Here is a 24,398-nt window from a genome sequence, read left to right as displayed (position 1 = left end):
CTGTGTAGAACTGTCTCAGCAGCTGCGGTGGCAGGCCGTGCTTTCTCAGAAGCCGCAGGAAGTACATCCTCTGCTGGGCCTTTTTGAGGACGGAGTGGATGTTGGTCGCCCACTTCAAGTCCTGAGAGATTCATGCCCACCCTTGACCCCTCTCGGACATGAAAAACTAATGAGAGCGTAATTGAGCCCCATCCATAAGATTGATTATTTAACTGTTTAACTCTTGCTTGGCTTGTGTTTCCACCATGCGGAAGGCAATTCAGTAGAATGCTCATACTATTTGCATCAGCTACGTAAATAGTGTGACATCTTCCTACATGACACACTGCGTGCTGATCATCCAAAACAGCAAACATAAAGAACTTTGAATCCTTTCTTTTTCACAGAGTTGCTGTGGTGTCTAGCTCTGCCTTTTAGATGAGTGTTTCCTAACCTTTACAGCAACCCTCACAGAGCCAGCAATTGAGTATGCTCAATCTTCTTTAAGAAATGCAGGTCTGATACACTTGTGTGCGCAGTCCATGCTGCCATTTCCAGCTGAGTGCCTGCACAACCCCTTGCAACACGATGGTAGGCGATCCCAGATTGAGTGCTGTGGGGGTTGGTATGATGCCAGCAAGGCCAGGTGGTGGGAATTTGTTGGAGATTAAAGTGCTTGGTGACTGGCTAACCAGCTCACCCTTGCCCCAACGGTCATGCCACCTCTGGCTGAATGACCCGTGTGGCAGGTGGCAGACGCATCCAGGGAGGCTCAAGTACCTGTCCTTTTCTTCGCATGGGTGAGGAGAACCGTGGATATGAACAAGCTTTTGCTGATCTTGCCCCTGATTTCATCATACAGCTTTCCCTGACTAACGGAAGTGTATTACCACTCATTTTAAAAGGTGTCAAGTTTTTTACTGAATTGTATAACTAGTGACAGAATTTACACACAACTTCACTCTCATCTTCCAAATCCCTCACTCAGCTTATTATCTATGTACACACTCACTCACTCACACACACACACACACACACACTTTCACAATAACACAATAAACAGTACACACAAAAGGTTGAACTTGATATTATCTGTGTGCGAGAGTTATCATTTGTGTGATTACATTTTCACATGCTTTTCTTGTTTACAATGTTTCACATTGAAATCGAAAGATAAGAATTCCTGAAATAGGCTGCATGGGTGGGTTTCTCTGTCCTCTCTCAATCCAGTCGACCTTTGACTAGTTTACGAAGATACCGACGTTTAATATTCAACATCTAGTTCTGACTTTTGCTAAGGATTCTTGGCAGATTTTACTTTCTACTGATTGTAAAGTCTACGGATGGGACCACACTAACTTTGGGTAGAGGAAATATGGTCGGAAATATGTAAAAAAAAATATATATAAATATACCTATATATATATATATATATATATATATCCATCCATTTTCTGAGCCACTTCTCCTCACTAGGGGCGCGCTGGAGCCTATCCCAGCTGTCATCGGGCAAGACGCGGGGTACACCCTGAACCGGTTGCCAGCCAATCACAGGGCACATACAAACAAACAACCATTCGCACTCACAGTCACACCTATGGGCAATTTTAGAGTCTCCAATTAATGCATGTTTTTGGGATGTGGGAGGAAACCGGAGTGCCCGGAGAAAACCCACACAGGCACGGGGAGAACATGCAAACTCCACACAGGCGGGGCCGGGGATTGAACCCGGGTCCTCAGAACTGTGAGGCTGACGCTCTAACCAGTCGTCTGCCGTGTGTGTGTGTGTGTGTGTGTGTGTGTGTGTCGCACAATAACACAATAAACAGTATATATAAATATATATATATATATATATATATATATAGACAGACCCTAGTGAGGAACAGTGATACAGAAAATGGATGGATGGACATATATATATCCTTACTTTTATACTATAAAATTGAATCATAGTGTTTTTTTTCTTTGCTACAAACAATGCCACAAAGTTACACGAAGTCAAAATTGATGTGTTGGTTATAGTGTGGTGGAGTGTGAATGAGACCGTACCATTTTCGGTCTCCGAGAGAAAATTAAAACAACATTTTTATTTTATTTACAGGCCTTGCTATGCACATGTGCATATCCATAAAGTCTCATGGAATATGTGGTGTAGATTTTGCATAGTCCTGCTACTTAACACACAAATCAATCAACCTTTGCCTTTTTATATGGTTATTAATATTTAAATGAGTGTGCATGACATACTGTAGAAGCGGAGTAATTTAATCTAAGTGAAGCAAACTGATTTGACTTGAGATAGTACACGCACATGCAGTCAGGGTGGCAGTTAATGCATAGAATACATAACAAAATACAATTCAAATGTCAGACATGCTTATTAACTGATTTGTAATAATTTTAATGTTTTTTTTCCCTGGTCTTTTTGGGGAAAAACTATTTCAGACACATACACGTACACATGCCCACACACATTCGCACACACACAACCTAAGAAGCCCTCAGGCCTCAACATTATTACACCGCGAAACAAGGAAAATGTTTTATTTGTGCTGCTCGTCTCATCAACCACTCGAGACCATGGGGCAGGATTTGCAGAAATAGCGAAGCCAGACTGGAAGCAGGTGTCAGAGAAGCCGAGCCAAGAAGCAGCAGACAGGTGATAGAGACGCTTTGCAAAAGAGTAACAGTTTGTGGGTGGAAGCGAGACAAGCTTTTGGTTCTGGAAACACAGGTGGCTCACCAGGCACCTCTTGGCGAGTGGTTCAAAGCAACATAGTCGAAATCAACTTTTCACAGTGTGTCTATACACACTCACTCAGACCCGGAGCACTTGATAGCAAACACAAAAAAGCTCGACGAGACTAACCAAATGCAACATTTCCTGTGTGTGACCATGTGTTTCTTTAGTGAGCTAAATTTACACACTCAGTTAATTGGTGGCCACAGATAAGAACTGTCCAAGATCTACAGACCGGCCAACCACACACAAACACACACACACACACATCCCATCTCCTTTTCTCTGTGCTTATTTATTCATGTATTGGTTAGTTTATTCCACTAGGTTGACTTCCAGACCGCTTTAGTAATTGCCGCTATATTCTCTGCATTGATTCCCCCCCCCCCCCCCCACTCCGCTACCCCCCCCCACACACACACACTCCGGTACACACACATTCACACACCATAATACATGAATCAACACTGGACCACCACTGAGAAACGCCACTTGCTTGTAAAGCTTCCTTCAGCATAAGTCGTAAATGATTTGCTCTCAGCCAGTGCATATACAGTGGTGCTTTGAGATATAGGCTACCCAACTTACAAGTTTTTCGAGACACAAGCTGCTGTTTGGATCATATTTTTGCTTTGACTTGCGAGTAAAAACTTGAGATACGGGCGCTGTATGGTGGCAGTGAACTCAACTCACTTCACAACAAGCAGTAGTTTGGCAGTAGGCAATTCTTTGAAAAAGAGGCTTCAAGTTGTTGAATGACACTCCCAGTTGAAGTTTACTGTCAATCTAAACATAAAATAAAGAGAATTGCACTATTTGTATTGAAAACAACTGCACAAATTTGCGTTCCTCGAGCTTAAAACTTACACACAATGCAAAACGCCATAGTTGCCCTAACGAATAGCATCTGTGTCACAGGGTAATAACCCTTTAAATAACAGATATTTGTAGATGGATATAACAATACTCACATACATATATTCTTTATCCTCTGCGAAGAAAAAGAAGAATGACTAAATACTGCGGACAAAGGACAATGTCCTTTGATTCAAAATGAAATAAGATGCAACAACTGTTTAATTTCTTTACGTTCTATAAAATATACATCCAGTAATCAGTATTTTTTAAGGGAAATAACATGGAGTGCTATTTCTCTTATTTAAAAAAACATTGCATTTTTTTGTTTTTCTTTCAGAGGCTGGAACAGAATAATGGCATTTCCATGAATTTCCATGCAGAAAGCTAATTAGATATTTTTTAGTTATGAGCGTGGTCATGGAACAAATTAAACTTGTATCTCAAGGCACCGTACCTTTTACATTATAAATACATATATTCCAAGCATTTGTTCATTCATTAGTGATGAAACCTCGGCGAGACAGCACACATTCTAATTAAAGTATCAAAGAGTAGAAGCGAGATCTTCCGTCAGCACATCGCTGTAAAAAATAGCATCAACCGCTTGCACAATCTCAGGCAATGTTCCGTTTGCTCACTACTTCTGGTGTTTTGGGGGAGATTTTCCTGTTATACATTGACAACACTGCATGGTGTGTGTGCGTGTATGTGTGTGTGCGTGTGAGTGTGTGTGTGTGTGCGTGTGTATGTGCGTGTGTGTGTTTGTGTATGTGAAAGAGAGCCACGCTAAACATGATTACATGATGGGAATGATGTTTGTGTGAATCTGTTGCGTATGTGGATATGTGGGCCGACAGGACGGGGGGTCTGCAGGGAAAGATAACCCCTCAAATCTGTCCTCTCGTTCACACTCACACGCTTCTTTTCAGATCTCTCAAAGCTTACCTTCAGGCTTACCCTGCACAGCACAGCATAATCATAATGTTTTTTTTTCTTTGCTACAAACAAAGCCACAAAGTTACGTGAAGTCAAAATCGATGTGTTGGGTATAGTGTGGTGGAGTGTGAATGAGACCGTACCATTTTCGTTTTTCGAGAAAATTAAATCCACATTTTTATTTTATTTACAGGTCTTGCTATGCACATGTGCATATCCACAAAGATGACGGACAAACACACGCACACTAACTGGGATTCTCACTTCAACCCTGGGCCCAACTCTCATTTCAGCGCCGATCAAAGAAACAAAACAAATCAAAGAAACATGAGCTTAATGTGATGTAATGGACATAGGTTTATTAAGTTACTTATCCACTCACCTGACACAACATTAGGTCTAACTGTACAATATAATAATAAAGACGCTTTACAATTTCACACATTATTCATTCACTCCTCAGTTACACCCTGGTGGTGCTAAGCTACTTGTGTAGCCACAGCTGGCCTGCCCGCCCACAATATAAGAACGTGATAAGAGTGTTCAGATTTGCGATTATTACTGTTCAATAACTGTAGTGTAAAGTGCTCATGGTATGCAAACTAAACACAACAATTCACATTTTGTTCAACAAATACGTTTCTGATAGTGTGAATCAAAATGGAGCAATATTATAAAGGTGGATACAGCTCTTATGTCAGATTTCATTGGATTGGATTTCATCGGATTGTGCATGTATACGTAATGTGGTGGAGTGGTGCCTTGAGATACGAGATTAAATCATTCCATGACCACGCCCGTAACTCAGATCATTTGTATCTCAAATCATCGTTTCTCACTGAAATGAATGGAAATGCCATGAATCAATTCCAACAACAAAATAGCAAAAATAGCACTCTGTGATATGGTACTTTATGAAAACATACAATAATGGCATAATTAAATAGAATGCAAAGAATTTAAATTGTTCTCATCACCTTTTTTGCTTCAATTAGACATTGTGCTGCTCCTTCTGGTGTGTGAGCCTTGCCACCAGGGTGCAGTATAATACAGTTATAGAGACACACAGGGAGAAGTTTCACAACCTACTCAGTAAACTGAAGTAATAATAATCATTCCTCTGATAGGATAAATAATTTATGCTTTGAGTACTGTCATATAACATTATCTGTCTACATGTGTTGCGCCACCATTTGTGTTCAAATATCGGGAGTGGCATTAAATAAACGCACACCATACTTTCTTTCACAGAAAAAGAGTTCTATTTAGTTTATTCTGATTTTCCTCCTTTTCAAGCAGTTTATTTTCTAGAGCAGTGACCCAGAAGTGACCTTCCTTCTCCTCGCCCAACCCATGTTCAAATACACTCTGCTTCAGATGCATTTTCTCTACCTTCTGCATCATTTCCTTTTTCCAAATACATTTTGAGGGTCAGAAAGACCAGGCTATGTCAAGGAGATTCTTAAGATGTCCATGCTGTGCTGACAATTCTCAGAATCTTCACCCCACCACTCCAGCAGCGATGCCATTGCCATGTGGGTCACCAGGACTCTTGACTGATGTATCCCCAGTGAGAAATGTTTTTGTTCTGATCTACGACTGCCATGCATGCCAAGTGACTAACAGTGGCCGCAGTAAAGGTTTTTATTTCTTCAGCGGGTTTCCTCAAAGGAGGATTGTACTGGCTGTGCTGCACTGGTCAGCACATACAGACAGCTCCTCCCTGAATGAGATGCACCACACAGCAGTTTCAAAGAGACAGTCAGAAACCTTCAGGGGCCCCATTAATATTGTCATGGACATGCAGATTGTGCATAAAAAATACTCACAGCTCAGTTTGACACTTTGAGCTTCCAGCACACAACACGCATCATAAATCTCACCTGACATTTCACCTTTTGAAGACACCATCCTTTTACCAACATTCCACTTGTGGGGATTTGGGGAAGATTAATTAGTCTATCAAAGTAGATTAAGACAAGAAACAAGCACACAGTAAATGCTATGTTGTCACATGGCACCTTCAACAGTGATGGGATTTCATTGTTTTACCCTCAACTCAGATTCACCATTAAATCCCACCTGTAATAATCTCTTACTCTATGTGGTACAAATATCACTGTCAAAACAGTGATCTTAGGATCTTGATCCAAATATTGACTGCTGATAGGAAAGGATGTATTTAAAAAATTTAACACCAACAAAATTAAATGATACGGCCCAAAAGCCGTATGTATCCTGATTTAATCACCTTTGTGCACACCTTTGCTACAGGTGCAGTCCCCAGGAGGACACGAGGCCAGACTCGGCGTCGTCACAGAACCGCAGCCGGAATACGAATAAAGTTGGATTTTATCAGATTGAAAGTAGTCTTTTGGCAATTCATGGCTTTAAAATTAGAATTCTTGTTGTGCATTCAGGGGCTCACACCAAGTCTCTCACACAGCCTGAGCCTTATTCTGGCTAGAACTGAGACACTCTTGTGTTATCCTCTAACGGAACAACATGTTCTTAATCCCTTTACAATGACACAATTTACAACCCTAATTCCAATGAAGTAGCGACGTTGTGTTAAACATAAATAAAAACAGAATACAATGATTTGCAAATCATGTTCAACCTATATTTCATTGAATACACTACAAAGACAAGATATTTAATGCTCAAACATGTTCCAAAAAAAGCTGGGACAGGTGACAAAAAAGACTGAGAAAGTGGAGAAATGCTAATCAAACACCTGTTTGGAACATCCCACAGGTGAACAGGCTAATTTGGAACAGGTGGGTGCCATGATTGGCTATAAAAAGAGCTTCTCTGAATTGCTTAGTCATTCACAAGCAAAGATGGGGTGAGGTTCACCTCTTTGTGAACAAGTACGTGAGAAAATAGTCGAACAGTTTAAGGACAATGTTCCTCAATGTACAATTGCAAGGAATTTAGGGATTTCATCATCTACGGTCCATAATATCTTCAAAAGGTTCAGAGAATCTGGAGAAATCACTGCATGTAAGCGGGGAGGCCGAAAACCAACATTGAATGCCCGTGACCTTTGAACCCTCAGGCGGCACTGAATCAAAAACCGACATCAATGTGTAAAGGATATCACCACATGGGCTCAGGAACACTTCAGAAAACCAATGTCAGTAAATACAGTTCGGTGCTACATCCGTAAGTGCAACTTGAAACTCTACTATGCAAAGCAAAAGCCATTTATCAACAACACCCAGAAACGCCGCCGGCTTCTCTGGGCCCGAGCTCATCTAAGATAGATTGATGCAAAGTGGAAAAGTGTTTTGTGGTCCGACGAGTCCATATTTCAAATTGTGGACGTCGTGTCATCCGGGCCAAAGAGGAAAAGAACCATCCGGACTGTTATGGACGCAAACTTCAAAAGCCAGGAACTGTGATGGTATGGGGCTATGTTAGTGCCAATGGCATGGGTAACTTACACATCTGTGAAGGCACCATTAAGGCTGAAAGGTACATACAGGTTTTGGAGAAACATATGCTGCCATCCAAGGAATGTCTTTTTCATGGACACCCCTGCTTATTTCAGCAAGACAATGCCAAACCATATTCTCCACGTGTTACAACAGTGTGGCTTCATAGGAAAAGAGTGCAGGTACTAGATTGGACTGCCTGCAGTGCAGACCTGTCTCCCATTGAAAATGTGTAGTGCATTATGAAGCGTAAAATACGACAACGGAGACCCCGCACTGTTGAACAGCTGAAGCTGTACATCAAGCAAGAATGGGAAAGAATTCCACCTACAAAGCTTCAACAATTAGTGTCCTCAGTTCGCAAACGTTTATTGAATGTTGTTAAAAGAAAAGGTGATGTAACACAGTGGTAAACATGAACCTGTCCCATCTTTTTTGGAACGTGTTGCAGCCATAAAATTCTAAGTTAATGATTATTTGCTCAAAACAATAAAGTTTATCAGTTTGAACATTAAATATCTTGTCTTTGAAGTGTATTCAATTAAATATAGGTTGAAAATGATTTGCAAATCATTGTATTCTGTTTTTATATATGTTTAACACAACGTCCCAACTTTTGAATTGGGGTTGTATTTTAAATGTATCTTTCATCATTTTTAAAAAGACCATCATTAAATGGTAATTGGGACATCACCTGTCCAGCGATGCATGCAGAACTGTGAAGAACTGTCGTAATCTGTCAGCAATTCCTTTAGGTTTTATTGAATGAAAACGTACAGAAATGTATTGGTAAATCTGTCCAAAATGTGGCTTTACTGTTGTTGTAATTGGCATTGATGTGGATTACTACATGGACATGACATGATTCACTGCCAGCCATTTTCAAAGCAGTTCCCCATATCTGTGTTAGAGCATTTTGACTGATCTTTGGAGACCCACAGACTATAGTGTTTTGTGATAATATAAGCACCAAACCTACCAAAAAAAGGTAGACTCTCTTCTTTCACTAGTAAAAAAATAAAATTCTAGCTTTTTCCAAAAACACGCGTTTCTGACCAAAGAAACAGAGAAAATAAACTTTTTGTGAAAAGGAACGTCAAGCAGAACAGTGAGATGGATGCTAATATTTATTTTGTTTGCTTTGTAACACCTCAAACTATAAAACAACCAAAACAAGAAAGATAAATGGCTTTGGATGGCAACATAATGATTTATATATAGATAAACAACTATGAATCGCACCATGAGCGATGTTGACTCAGCGCATGGCTCGAGTTGAATGTCAGTGGCGATTTTACATGGCGTTTGCCATTCACTCCATGAACTGCGTCATATTTTCTCACAATCATAACACACTTTCTACGACCTCCTGCGATGCATTGTACGTTCATACCATACAGGAAATATACATACTCTCTTTGAGCGTGAGGTGCATAAACTTGAGCAACTTCCAATGTGTTGGCACTCCTCGCCCTCGTAATCGACGTGACATGCCAAGATTCACCCCCTAATCTTTATCCTCTACTCAAAAGCTGTGATGATCTCGAAGCCAAAGCTATGCAACGCCGCCATCTACAGCGATCAGTTATTCATTACAGTGGTTTACAGACTTGAATTTCATGGACAAACTGGGCGACACCATCTTCCATGCCTGCCCGTTGAAAAACATACTTGAAAAATATATTTGTCGGCAGTAGTAAAGTAAAGTTTGGATTCCAACTGACAGACATAAACCTCCACAGCAGTGAATGATTTATTTCTAAATCAGAAGGGAGAAAAATATTACAAAAAAAAACACAGTGTGATTTACACCACCACAAAGAAAAAAAATCTGTCTATTGTGTGAAATTAATAACAATCTAAACTGAGAAAAAATACAGTATCTTTGTAAATAAATATATATATAATATGATATTTATGTTTTGTACTGGCTCTAACAAGACTGTTCAGTTTTACCTGATGTTGGATATATATCTTAAGGTATTACAGAAAATTGTATTGCATTACCCATGTGATTGTTGGGCTGTTCGCGTGTACTGTGCTCACACTATGTGGGCGTACGTGAGATTTTCCCACTTTGCACTGTGGCAAGCGGCAATGTTATATCATTAGCCATATTAGGAGGGGATTAGTAAGAGAAACCATCTTAAGTATGTGATCCCTGGGAGGGGGTGCCAGATACTGCTCGTATTACTGTCAGCTCGGCCTCTCGAGCAGACTGGGAGTTGGTTTGCCGGCATCTTTCAACGGGATCTGTAAAGTAACTTGACACACAGAGGTGCACCCCCTGCTGGAGCTCCGTTATCTCCTCCCTTAAAGTGCTTGTGTGGAAGTCAATGTCACCATGAGGTGATTCTGAGACCTATTTCACAAAAAAAGTTGAGATGTTCCAGTCAACTTAATATTAATTGTTTTAAGTAGATGTGATGCCGCTAGAAATGCATATTGGTCAAGCTCCCAAACTTTGTTTTATAAATTAACTGCAAGCAAACAATGTACATGCATACAGCAAAATATGTGAGCTTCCTGAGAGAGTGGACATTTTTGGCTGGAGAGCGTTTATTGAGCCCATGGTGGACCCTCACGGAGAAATATGATTCAGTTCAGTTCAAAGCGGGCTGTGCTGTTTAACAAATGTATTTCAGATTTTCGAAAGCTTTTAATATCAATTGATAATTCACAATAAAAGAGTGGACATGTTAAGGTTACATGATGAAAATGATAAAGCAATTATTTTGCAACTATCCATTCTTTTAATCTCCATCAAAGAAAGACAAAATGCTGGTGAAATGTGACTTTAAATATCTGAGGGGACAGCAATTTCAGGAAAACATGCAAAATGTTCAAGATGATGATGAAATTCATGATCAAAATGACTTGTTTGATTAGATAACTTCTTCTGCACTGTAAAACCATGCAAAAAAAGATTTTGTATGATTTGACAACTTATCGCACACAGTTTGTGACCGTGCACGACTGACCAATGGTCAAGCAGAACAACAAAGACGTACCATCCTTGACAATTCACTATATATATATATATATATATATGATAGGTCATAGGTGTTAATGTGAGTGTAAATTCTTATTTGTCTATCGTATGTGCCCTGCGACTGACAATCCAGGATGTACCCCAGCTTTTGCCCAAAGCTGGAATAGACTCCAACTCACCCTAAAGCCTAAAGGGGATAAGCGGTAGAAAATGGTAAAACAATTGGATGACTGATCAATGAATGCAACCCTACAATAAGGCTGCTGTTGTTTGTTAAGTACTGAATCACATGAAGCCTAATACTGAACGAATATTTACATAAGTAGATGTAGTAATTGCAGTGCTGTGGGCTTGCCTGACAAACAGATGTGCCAGACATAAAAGAACTACTGGTTCCACTTAAAAGAACATAATCAAAGACGAAAAGATAAAAGTGCATACACAAACACAGCAAACAGTAGGACAGGCCTCGAGCTAAACAAGCAGGAGGAGTTCAAAATATGAACGTGTGCGCGTGAGTGCATCCAGGCGTGTCTGTGTTCTCATTATACTTTGTCAACAGTGGCTTATCCTGTTATGTCACCGCTCTTTGTCTTGATCTTCACCTTTCCTTACTATTCACTCCTGGCCACATAAACAGGTCTCCCAAAGAGCGGAGAACCTACACACACGCACACACGCACACAAAACAGGACTTAATTATGCTGGGCCAATGGCTACAGTCATTACTGTGTAGTTGTTCCTGATGAAGAAAACTGTGCTGTGTGTTGTCGACTTCTGGCAATCGGCTCCATTGAGCTGTCAGACGTAATGAGTCAGCCGCATCACGGCCGAAGCTCCACTGTCTCAATTGGTCCTTTATCATAACTGTCGGTGCTCGTAAGACCCCCTCCCGGCACCCACATGTCGGGCAGTCCAGTCACCACAGATTCGTTAGCAGAAACTGTGGCAAGGCGAAAGAATATTGTCAAATTTGAATTGCTGTTTTGAATAAAGACCTTGAACACCAAGTCAGAAATGTGGCGCAATTAAGTTTTTAAGTGGATTGAAATATTCACTACAAGACATCTATGTATGCACTTGAACACATCTCAAACAGTATTACTTGACTCCACATGATAAACTATTACTTTACCAAGACAATTGACTACAAACTTGACTAATGACTGTAATGAGCTGAAGATAGGAAAGGCTTTAACAGAACCAAGACTGAATGCACACAAATTCTCCCTAAGCGTATAAATGAGGCTGTGTTTAATGTAAAATAGCAATGTGTGATTTTACTGTGCTACTTATTGTTACAAACTAAGAGTAACACCTACAGTATAGGAGACTCACAACCCTTTGCCGTTCTTCCATCCATCAATCCGTCGCGGGTGAGCTGCAACCGATCTCAGCTGACTTTGGGTGAGAGGCGGGGTACACCCTGGGCTGGTCGCCAGCGAATCGCTTCTGACAATACGATAACCTTCAGCAAATATTATCACAGTTTCATGATATTGCACTTACAGCAACAAAATTTATTATTTTGATTTGATTTGATTTTTTTATTATTTTAAGTTTGAGCAATTAACAAGTTTTTTATATATTGAAGGCAATGTATTTTATTTAAATTAATTTAATTTATTTATTAGAATATTTGTTAAATTAGTAAGCGTGAAACATAAAACATCCAAAAATTTGGACGGCATCGGACCTTTAAGGTTGTCGACTCCTGCCCTAAATCAATTCTGACATTCGCGTACGACTTTAACCTCCCATCAGTCATCACACTCAAACGCCAAGCACCTCAATGCACACTCCAATGTAAATTAATGAAACATAACTCTCCTGTTTTACCAGAGATGTTTGTCGCCTTATGTGTTGAAAGTGGGTCGGTCGGGGTCACTATGAATCTGTTGCTGAGCTGATCTTAGCCATGCTAGTTAGCCATGTTATTTGCCTCGGTAACAAGCCTACAGTATTTATTTCACCAATGCTCCACCCGGTTACACTCGTAGTTGGTTGCAAACTATCATTTCAAGACGGGGTTCTCATTTTAAAAAAATACAAAAAAACGCTTATTCCACAGGGACAATACGATGGAAAAATTTCACGGCTTTGAAACCGTGACTTTTTAAAATGTGGAAGACCGTGAACCGGACCATGCCAAGCACAAACAAGCAACCTTTGAACTGTGAGGCAGAAGTGCAAAAAATTCACCATCCTTTTCCAATGGCAGCTTTGTAAACTACACAATAGTCCATTCAAAATCACTTCCTCACAAACAACAGTATTCGAGACAAAATTTATTGACACAGCTTGTAAAATAATAACACAAGATGATTTTGATGAGCTCAACTATAAATATTAATAGAAATAATAACAGAAATATAAGTCGAGTTCATATTTAAGAGAAAGACAGGCAGTCGGCTAAAGATGCACTATATGGCCATTATCTGTGCAAATGAAGGAAAACCGATAATGACAGTGCCCCAGAGTCACTGTGAGAGAGATGGATGGCTTTCAGCTCACATAAACAGCAGTTCATCACTCATGTCCAAGAGAAACACACACACACACACACACAACTCATGCAGTGAGTATTCACATTGAATCATGCACTGTTCCTCGTTCTCTAATATTCTCGCCCTAATTAACCTTCTGTGAGTTCCACTTGCTCTTTCATGTGGCGGCACTGCAGTCTCATCGATAACCATGGAAAATACTTCGGGCTGGCGTGGCCGCTTTAGTGCACATCGTTGTCAGCCGTGAGTGCACGCATGTCAAGCGAAGGTGGAAGAGCCCTTCTCCCCCGTCGATGATTGCTTTCGGCCACCCCTCGGCCACAACAACAACAAAATTCTGTTTGCGCCCCTAGACGTGAGAGCCAGATCTTGGACAGGGGCATGATGGCATGGCCGCTTTAGAGCAAGCGCCTCGTTGTCACCGACCTGTTTGATTTTGAACTTTTTTTTAAGGTTACTTAAGTACAGTTTTTCATTTGCCTATTTAGCAGGATTGTTAACAACAGTGTTACATGTGTGTCAAATTTACAAGACATAGTTTTGTTTACTTTACAGAGACATTAATCTCTAATGGCCACATGACCAAAAATCAATGAAATTAAGCTGTTCTCCTCCATTGTAGTTTCTGAGCATTTCTAATTTCGACTGATGTGTTTGTTCAGTAAGGTGTGAATTATGTAACAGAGCCGAGGTGAGGCACGACTATGTAGTGGGAAAGCAGCATAAGATAGTAAGGTTCTCGATTGTTGACAACTGATGCAAATGGATGGAAATGTTAAATACCAGTGAGATTTATTACCAACAGCTTGATTAATTAGTTAATAACTGCAACAATAATCATTAATTACATCGCATTTAATTGATCCAGCTGTCACCACCTCATACTCTCCTTGGCAGAGACAATAGTTCATACTGCTTCCTTGCATCAGACGGCTCACTGGAATCCTCAACTTGTCCTCGTTGTGTAGTTAAAGGGAGACAGTGTGTGAGGCACAGAGAGGCTATAGGTAAACAGTGGTTCTGCATATTTTTTTTCCTGGGCTGTGTATACCAGGGTAATGGAGGCAGTAATGGAGTTTGTTCAGGCTCACGTAATCTAGGAGCTGCGAGCCCAGCAGCTGCTGCTGTTCTTCTCTGACACGCCGCTCTGTTCCACAGCAGGTGCTCCTGTTGTCGGAGCCGTCGCCCGCGCTGTCCCACGTGAGCCATTCGGGAGTAGAGCAATGCATGTTTTGTGTGTGCCTGTTTCCGGTAAGAAGTGAGTCTTGGAGAAAAAAAAAACTGTGCATATCTGTGTGCACACAGAGTGAGGTGTTTAAGCAGGAAACTGGTAAAGAATGTTGGAAAATAGATGTTTGGATGTTATAGCTCACCTTTGGGAAGTGGGATGAGAAAGAACAGGGCGGGTGGCTAGGAATGAATTTACAGGACACGATCTCCCAGAAACAATATGGTGGTTACACACATTAAGAGTGGCTATACGCTCCCTCTGGGATCCAGCACACAACACAGAGCTCCTGCCTACTGGAGATAGCCAATCAAATCCACAACACCCTTTTATAGGACACATGCTTTTTATTTATTATCATCTATCTGCTGTTACCCGCTTCTCCCCCGCGCCAGTTTTCTATCCACTCTGTCAAGGTCTCCTTGTCACTCAGTCCTGTTTTCATTCTTGTCCTTTGTTCATTCTCTTCTTTACTCTTCCCGTCAGAGCTACACCATGTGGCAAATGAAAAAGAAGTTGCCTTTTATAATATGACACATTTCTTCTGGTTGCTTTATTTGTCTCAATTTCTCTGTCTTGCTTTCTCAATCGTTCACTGGACAGGAGCTTTGACATTATCCCCACGGCCCACAGGTCTTATTGGTAGAAGAGCAGAATGGAAGAAGTTACATGCAAGAAGAAAAGGGTCTATTAAATGTCTATAATGAGACGTACAGAAGTTGGGAACGCTGCCGCCTCGTGTCTTTTTGGGTTTTGGCAATGTGCAATATTGATACATGAATGTAAATGTCTTAGAATCCAGGTGGACATTTGACCACATTTCATGGATCAACTATGGGGAAAATGAGTGATGCATTAATCAATTAATAATTTTTTAAAAATATATTTAAAGGGGACTCAGAGTGGCGGCACGGTGGACTACTGGTTAGAGCGTCAGCCTCACAGTTCTGAGGACCCGGGTTCAATCCCCGGCCCCGCCTGTGCGGAGTTTGCATGTTCTCCCCGTGCCTGCGTGGGTTTTCTCCGGGCACTGTGGTTTCCTCCCACATCCCAAAAACATAAATTAATTGAAGACTCTAAATTGCTCGTAGGTGTGAATGTGAGTATGGATGGTTGTTTGTTTCTATGGGCCCTGCGATTGGCTGGCAACCAGTTCAGGGTGTACCCCGCCTCCTGCCCGATGACAGCTGGGATAGGCTCCAACACGCCCGCGACCCTCGTGAGGAGAAGCGGCTCAGAAAATGGATGGATGGATGGGTCTCAGAGTCAGCTGAGATGGGTTCCAGCACGCCTGCGACCCTAGTGAGGGAGGATAAGCGGTGTGTGCCATTCTGAACAGGATAATGTTGAGTATGTGTGTGTGAATATAGTTCAACTTCCAATTGCTGACCGTCATGTTGTTCTTTTTTTTCTTTGACAGCAAACTAGGTCAGAGTGAATCAACAGTGCCTCTGCTGGCTGCAGCCAAGTATTGCACTGCATTTTGCCCCATTTCCTTCAAGCCACGATGAATCCACACAATCAACAGAATTTTTGATGATCGGTTAGTTATTATTAGGCCCGCACGATGTATAGTTTGAGCATCGTCATCGCGATGTGCGCATGCGCAATAGTCACATCGCAAGCTCCTGCTATGTCAGAGGCAAAAGAACTCACACCCAGCATGCACTGTGCGCATCACCCAAACAACCACAATCATACAGTGAATAGTTTGACACAGATAGCAAAACATTTTCCAAATAAGAGGTAAAATATTCTTGCTTATTTGTCACTCCCAGCTGTAGTTTACTGTAAAACTGTCTTGTAAAACAAAGAAATTAAAGTCCGCTAGCTAAGTGGTAGCGTACAGTGGTAAGAAAAGATAGACACGCTAATAAGATTTGGTTAGAGTGTTACGGTAACCCTAAAAACAACACACGGAGCAGTCCAGAGTGTTACATATGTATCTTCTTGTACGGTATTAAGCACACGGATAGCAATTTCACGCCTGCATTTAATGTACAATATTGCTCTTCAGAATGCAACAAACAAATGCATAATAAAATAGCGTGTACCGAGCAGCTTTTTTTCCTCTCTTTTTTTCTAAACAATATAGTCTTTATTTCACCGAATTCATTTTTGTCCCAGTGGTTGGACACAGCGCCGTACTGGGCGGTAATGTCGGAAGTTGCATTTTTCCCCCCAATATCCAGAAAAATCAGTCTTACGGCCTTAACGAGTCACCTTTCAGTGATTTCTGGAACAAAATACGGACATTCCGTAACATTCGGCAGCTCTGAGAAATACTTATGTTAAAGCATATGTGTAAAATAACAGATTGATTAAAAACAAATGAATAGCGTTAGGAATGTGATCATGAGTATACTGTATAACAGGGCATGAAAAGAAATTACTTCATGTCTGGCTGGACTCTTACCTGGTCAACAGTACATTTAAATAGAAGTAGACTTCACATAAATGACTTTGTATACTTCTGTGCTCTCTTGAGCTTAGTTGATTTTATTTTATTTGTTGTAGTTTATTATTTTAATTATACTATAATTTCCGACAAGATATAGTCGGACTCGCCTCCACACACAGCTTGGTCTCTGGTACCAGTCTTCTCGAGAGGGATTGGACTCTCTTCCACTCTGGCGTTGTCCACGGTGAGAGGCGCTGAGCAGGTGTGGGTTTACTTATTGCCCCCCGGTTTGGCACCTGTACGTTGGGGTTCACCCCGGTGGACGAGAGGGTAGCCTCCCTCCACCTTCAGGCGGGGGGATGGGTCCTGACTGTTGTGTGTGCCTATGCACCAAACAGCAGTTCAGAGTACCCACCCTTTTTGGAGTCCTTGGAGGGGGTGCTGGAGAGCGCTCCCGCTGGGGACTCCATCGTTCTGCTGGGGCACTTCAATGCTCACGTGGGCAATGACAGTGAGACCTGGAAGGGCGTGATTGGGAGGAACGTCCCCCCCCCCCCCCCCCCCCCCCCCCCGATCAGAACCCGAGCGGTGTTCTGTTATTGGACCTCTGTGCTCATCACAGACTGTCCATAATGAACACCATGTTCAAGCATAAGGGTGTCCACACGTGCACTTGGCACCAGGACACATCATGTCATCATGTGTCATCGGACTTGCGGCTGCATGTCTTGGACACTCGGGTGAAGAGAGGGGCAGAGCTGTCAACTGATCACCACCTGGTGGTGAGTTGGCTCCGATGGTGGGGGAAGATGCCGGTCCGACGTGGCGTGCCCTTTCCAGGTCGGGGATGAGCTCCTGCCCCAAGTGGAGGAGTTCAAGTACCTTGGGGTCTTGTCCAGATTATTTTACATTACCACATTTACTGGCAGGTGTATTTTTATCTCAGAGGTTGGACTAGACCCCTTCCTTCATTACCATCAATCCATACATTATATATGGGCTGCAGCCTATCCCAGCTGATTTTGGCAGAGAGGTGGGGTACACCCTGGACTGGTTGCCATTAGTCGCAGGGCACCTATAGACAAACAACCATGCAAATTCATACCTACAGACAATTAGAGTCTTCAATTAACCTTACATGCATGTTTTTGGAAAGTGGAAGGAATGCACAAACCCAGAATCTTAGAACTGTGAAGCAGACGTGCTTCCCTTCATTACAAATTAATCTCATTGTTTTACTCTCATCTACACATTAAGGACAATTACCCTTCTATCTTTATAAATGCCGGAATAAGAGAATACCTCTGTTGAAGCACGCTGCATAAAGTGGCACAATGCCCTGACCTCATTCCTTCCAAACACCTTTTGGGTGAACTCGAAGACACATCAGTGACCTGAGACCTCACAGATGTTCTTTTGGATGAATGAACAAATATTCTCATTGGCACAATCATCTTGAAGGTCTTCCACAAGAATAAAAGCTGTTTCAGAGAGAGACCGATTCCACTCTAGAAACTAATTTTTCGTTGGTCTCATGCAGGTGTCCAAACACCACCTCGTGTATTTTAAATGGCAGACAATTGTGAGAATTTAGATTGCACTTTGAAATATAAACAACACAGACCCCAACTTTCTACGCAATAAACAAGGTGCCATACAAGCAGTCGACGTGACCCATTGTGTGTGCGTGTGTTTGTGTGCGCGCGCGCGCGTGCGTGCGTGCGTGCGCTGGGGCAGGATGTGCCCGAAACTGCAATCATTAATATTTGCAATACAGTCACAAGCATGAATGATGATAACAAATGAAAGAATAGCAGGCTGTTTTGCACCTTGTTTTGCAGCTTCGCAAAATTAAACCGATAAGATGCTCCTAATCAAACAAATGAAACCAAATCCAATATGAGCATTAATTGATTTTCCAATTAAACTCGAGAGGCAGGATGTTTATGAACTTTTTTTTTTGTCACTTTTCCCTTATGAATGTGTAATCAAGCCCACTGCCCAAATAATAGCGCTTCTTGCTGCGTGCATGCAAGTGCGCGGAATGTCATCAATACCTGTTGGTCCGGTGTGGTCTGGTTCCGTTAGCCCTAAGAGCAGACTTAAATCCTCATAGCCGCTCCGCTGTCCGCGACGAGAGAAGGGCTCTCATCCCCTCTCCGCGATCATTTTCACGGTTTCTGGGGCTCGCCCGACGTGGTAAAGTTGCACCATAAACATCCGACGCCGCAGCCGAGCTGCAGAGACACGAACGCGGCACCACACTGGAATTCCCGTTTGCCCTCCGCAGGAAAAGGTGCACTGAAAGTTTTGCGCACAGGGCTGGCAGCGAGGGGGAAAAAAAAAAAAAAAAAAAAAAAAAAACTTAGTTGTGGAGCCCGACGGCAAACATGGCCCAAAAATCCAAGTTAAAGCCGCTCATCAGGTTTTGCTGTGTCCAGAATCCTTTCTTTGCGTGGTGGAAACGAAGAGGACGTGCCGGGCCAGATGTGCGCTGCTATTAGAATGAGACAGACGCTTGGTCGCTCCGCACCCTCCCGGCCTGCCCTCCTGCAGGACGAGCAGCTGTGCGTGACTGTCTTGTCGTCGAGTCTCGGAAGTGGAGCAGCGCCATTTAGCGGTTTGATGAGGAAACAGCTGACCAGAGTCAATGTGAAAGGAAATTTCAACCTCCCCAATGAAATTCATGAAAATTCCATTCATTTGTTTGTTCGTGCAACACAAAAAAAAGCAACAACAAAAACACGCGCACATTTTTGAAGCAAAATGGTACTCTGAACTATTGTACAGTAAAAAAAAAAAAAAAAATTTAAAAAAAAAAAAAATATATATATATATATATATAGTAGTGACATGATTAAATGTAAAGAATTAAACAGTTTTTGCAACATGGTTTTAATTCATACCACTCTATGCGGAATGTCACGTGACCAAACCCGGAAAAACAAGATGACTTTCTGTGTGTACTAGCCTAATGAGCATGACTACGCTTTGATGACGATTGTTTGAAGCTGAAATTGCTAAGAAATATCCATCCATCCATTTTCTGAGCCGCTTCTCCTCACAAGGGTTGCGGGCGTGCTGGAGCCTATCCCAGCTGTCATTGGGCAGGAGGCGGGGTACACCCTGAACTGGTTGCCAGCCAATCGCAGGGCACATAGAAACAAACAACCATTCGCACTCACAGTCGTGCCTACGGGCAATTTAGAGTCTTCAATTCATGCATGTTTTTGGGATGTGGGAGGAAACCGGAGTTCCCGGAGAAAACCCACGCAGGCACGGGGAGAAAATGCAAACTCCACACAGGTGGGGACGGGGATTGAACCCCACACCTCAGAACTGGGAGGCTGACGCTTTAACCAGTCGTCCACCGTGCCGTCGCTAAATATATATATTTTTTAATATATATATATATATTGTGTCTTCAGACAAAAGTTAAATACATATATATATATTTTATTATTTATGTATTTAAGTAGGTAGCACATACTGTATATATCATCACATACTGTATATATCAGTTTTATATTTTTTTTATGGACAGTCTGTGATGAGCACAGAGGTCCAATTTATATTTATGTATATAGTTATATGACTAAAAATTAAATACAAATAAATTTTCGAATTTTTTTTAGGAAAGCAGATAAATAAAGGCAACACATATTACAGGACTCTTAACTCATTCACTCCCAGACTTCCCAGTTAACATGGATATTTGACTTCTCAAGCCGTCAATGGCAGTGAATTAATAATGTAAATCCTTGGTGGGCCAGATCAAAGAATTGAGCAGGGCGTTTGTGACCCCCGGAACATACTTGGGCCACACCTGCTCTGTGTACTAGTATCATAGATACAGTACTTGGGATATGTTTGCCCCACTCCTTGTCTTTTTAATAGTGTACCATGTAAGTGAAGTGCTCCAAATATATTGGCCCCTCCTACGTATGAGTGGCAACATGCAGTATTTGGAGCACTTCACTTACACGGTAAACAATTTTGAGGAAAATTGCAAGGATTCTCAACATGTGCTTCCCTCCCACAATAAAGAAAAGTACTTATTAGGTTAATTGTAGACTCTATACAGCATGTAGGTGTGAATAAGAATAATTATCTGCCTTTAAAAATCAACACTATGGCAACATCACAAATACAATATACTGCATACAGTCTAAGTCTTAACCAAGTCTTAAGACTTAACTAAGTCTTTTGGATATGACCTCTTTACCCAGTCCTAAATCTCATTCTAATAATAGCTGGAATGCAATGTCTTATCCCTCAAAATGTCATTTCATAATGCAGAAATGTTCCTCTTGTCTTCGCTGTGGGAAGTTTAAATTAAATTGAATGCACTTTGACCAAGCTATAAACATATACCAGTCAAATAAGGCAAGGGGTGCATGGAGGTGACCATCACCAAGGCCGCGTCTGTGTGTGTGTGTGTGTGTGTGTGTGTGCGTGTGTGTGTATGTATGTGTGTGTGTGCGTGGGGATGTGTGTAGGTTTTGGTCACTGACCAAAGAAGTTTCCAACTTACTTGCTCCAGCTCCACTCAGTCTAGTTTTTTTAATAATGCTGCCCTATAGCCTTTGAGACAGCTATAGGTACGGTATATGGCGCACTGATTCTCAACTGGTGGGTCGGGACCCAAAAGTGCGTTGTGCATTCATGGGTCGCACATAGGTCGTAACAAATTACAGGCGGTCCTTAGTTTATGGTAGTACTGATATACAGCACAACTGACTGTTTTTCAGTTAATTGTTTTATTTTCTTGTTTTTTATACAAATGCTCGATTTTCTGTAAATATGACTTTATTATTGTGGTAGTGTAAGTTAGTGATAGACTATGACACGTTTTGGTTCATGAACAAATTTGTAGGAGCGGAACTCCATTGGCATTCTAGGATGCCATTTCCAGTAAAATATTTTATTTGCCTTTTATTTGAAAAATAATATTTATATATAATAATATATAATAATATATTATTTGAAAAACAATATTTTAACAAGCATGAGTCAAGCATGATACATATTCCGACATGGAACATATGAGCTAAGGGACTTTCCTAAATAGAAGCGATCCATGCCAAGATACAAGTGCAATTTTGTGGCCCTATTTTGTGTAATTGTGACATTGAATTTTTCTGTATTCCTTTATGCGAATGCAGTTTGTCATGTTAATTTACAGTTTCGACAATGAAAAAAGGGGTGAACGTCCTAAAACACACGCACAAAAGCACACACATATACACAATATACTCAATGAATCAAAGTAGCAAGTTTCTACAGTGTAATTGAGAGGGTGTGTGCGTGTGTGTGTGCAGGGGGTGCCCTAACTGAGGTGATGATAAATGGTTGCATACACGGATGGCAGAGTAATTGATCCATATTGAGCGTGTGATTGTGAGTGTGTGTACGTAAGGAGGTCTAGTGCCACTCATATATCATCGCAGCCAGTGAGCTAATCTGTTACTCTGTCAGAGAGTTCATATTACTGATCTCCTTTCTGTCCTCCTCTTCTCCACTTTCCTCTCTTCTGTTTTCACTTGTCCATCTCTGATCCATCACTGTTATCTTCTCAATAAATCCAAGCCATCATCGTGGCTTTCTCTTTCAAGTAGTACTGGTGGATAACCCACCCGTGGGATTTGTCTTGTGCTCTGTTCACTGGCAGAACACTTACAGTCGGCATGCGGACCTCAAGATAACAGACACGTGCTTGGAAGAGCCCACTGCTACTTGGAAACCCTCAAAAATCATCCCTACTCCTTTGGGATCAGTGGCATTTGCACACATACACCCTCACCCACTCATTTGTGAACACACTCCAGTTGGTGGCCTCCCTGTGACACACAGAGGGATTTAGACGTGCCAATTGCAGACCTTAGTGGATTTCTGTAACCGAAAAGATAGACCATTCCCTCAGAGAGGAGCTTTGCAGACCACATGACCGCATTAATCACGCATAAATAAACGTAACACCAACAAGGCCGAGTGGAAATATTAATAGAGTAGGTCAGAGTCGTCTGATCACTTTTGTTTGACAAATATTTCCTTTGGTTGCGGAAGTGAACTGAAAAACAACTCAAAGATATGGTCTAAATGCAGCAAAAATCCTGCTGGACCCTGAGATAATCCCTCCAAACATTTGCCACATGGTGCACACTTATGCTCATCTGAGGTGTTAATGACTCTGTAAAGTGAATTCAGAGATTTGTTTCTACATACATTATATACAGTATGTTTGAAGATAATTGCTGAAAACTTGCAAAGACTGAGAATTATGTGGGACTCAACTGTGGCGATATACCGTTAAAACAGTTTTTCACCAGTTCTTTTTTCCTGATTTTTCGGGGTGCATGGCTAAAATGCGTGACACACTTTGGAGTCCGGCATGAATCACCCCTCATGAACCCCATTCTTGTTTAATGTTTTATGGGTAGTAGATTTGTCAACAGAGATGTTACCATGTGCCAGTAATTTCTGTTAGTCTTCATCTTTTTTTATTTGTGTTATTATTTTTTTAAATTATTATTAACCAATTAGTGCTATGGTCGGAACGAGTCAACGTTCAGTGATTTCCAGAACAAAGTACGTTCTGTAACATTTGGCAGCTCTGCATTTAGTATGATTCAGGACAGGCTCTTTCTACGAAACACTTGGAATGTCTTTGAATGCTATATGGCTCAGAGTACATCACCTCATTGGAAATTCACACACACACACACACACACACACACACACACACACACACACACACACACACACACACGCACACGCACACTCTAATTACAAATACACTTCAGTTTTGCCCAGCCAGGCAGTCACAACAACATTAGCACATGAAAGACAGCAGCTGGAAGGTGTAGCTGTCAGTGTTGTTGTTGTTGTTCCTTGTTGTGCTATCCATTCAGATGGCAGCTCCTCTGTTCTTGCTGAACTAACGCTCCCACTTGCATTTCCTCCAGTCTTTCTGTGAGTCTCCCGCCACCCGTCAATCACGCTTCGGCTTTGCCCCCCATGCTGTGTGTGGCTCATCATCCCCCACGGGGAATGTAAGGCACATGTACGTATGAAGATGTATGGACACAACACAGAGCTCTGAGAAATTGTCTGAGATATATAACTCCTCAAATCCCAAAATATGCTGTCATATTTCACCAATCTACAAATATATCCTGTCCTCGGTTTGGTTTCTACTCTGTTTTGGGCATCTTTGATGTTACTTTCATGTGTATACGTTTTATGTAGGCCCTCCAACATGCTGGGTTGATTAGTCAGCCATTCAGCTCCTTGTCTGACATTTTTTTCCGTAGT

At 41.6% G+C, this 24,398-nt stretch overlaps 1 protein-coding gene across 1 annotated transcript in view; it reads right to left on the bottom strand.

Annotated features, from left to right (window-relative positions):
* LOC133401707 (chemokine-like protein TAFA-2) overlaps window positions 1-19,571 on the bottom strand; it is an 87,397-nt gene extending 67,826 nt beyond the window's left edge. Inside the window, exon 1 of the mRNA XM_061675038.1 lies at window positions 19,142-19,571. The gene's annotated coding sequence lies outside the window, so the exon portion shown is untranslated. The remainder of the gene's footprint in view (window positions 1-19,141) is intronic.
* Window positions 19,572-24,398: the final 4,827 nt, after the last annotated feature.

The sequence above is a fragment of the Phycodurus eques genome, chromosome 1, assembly GCF_024500275.1.
Source record: "Phycodurus eques isolate BA_2022a chromosome 1, UOR_Pequ_1.1, whole genome shotgun sequence".
NCBI classification, from domain to species: domain Eukaryota; kingdom Metazoa; phylum Chordata; class Actinopteri; order Syngnathiformes; family Syngnathidae; genus Phycodurus; species Phycodurus eques.
This window is presented reverse-complemented; position numbering and strand designations above follow the sequence as displayed.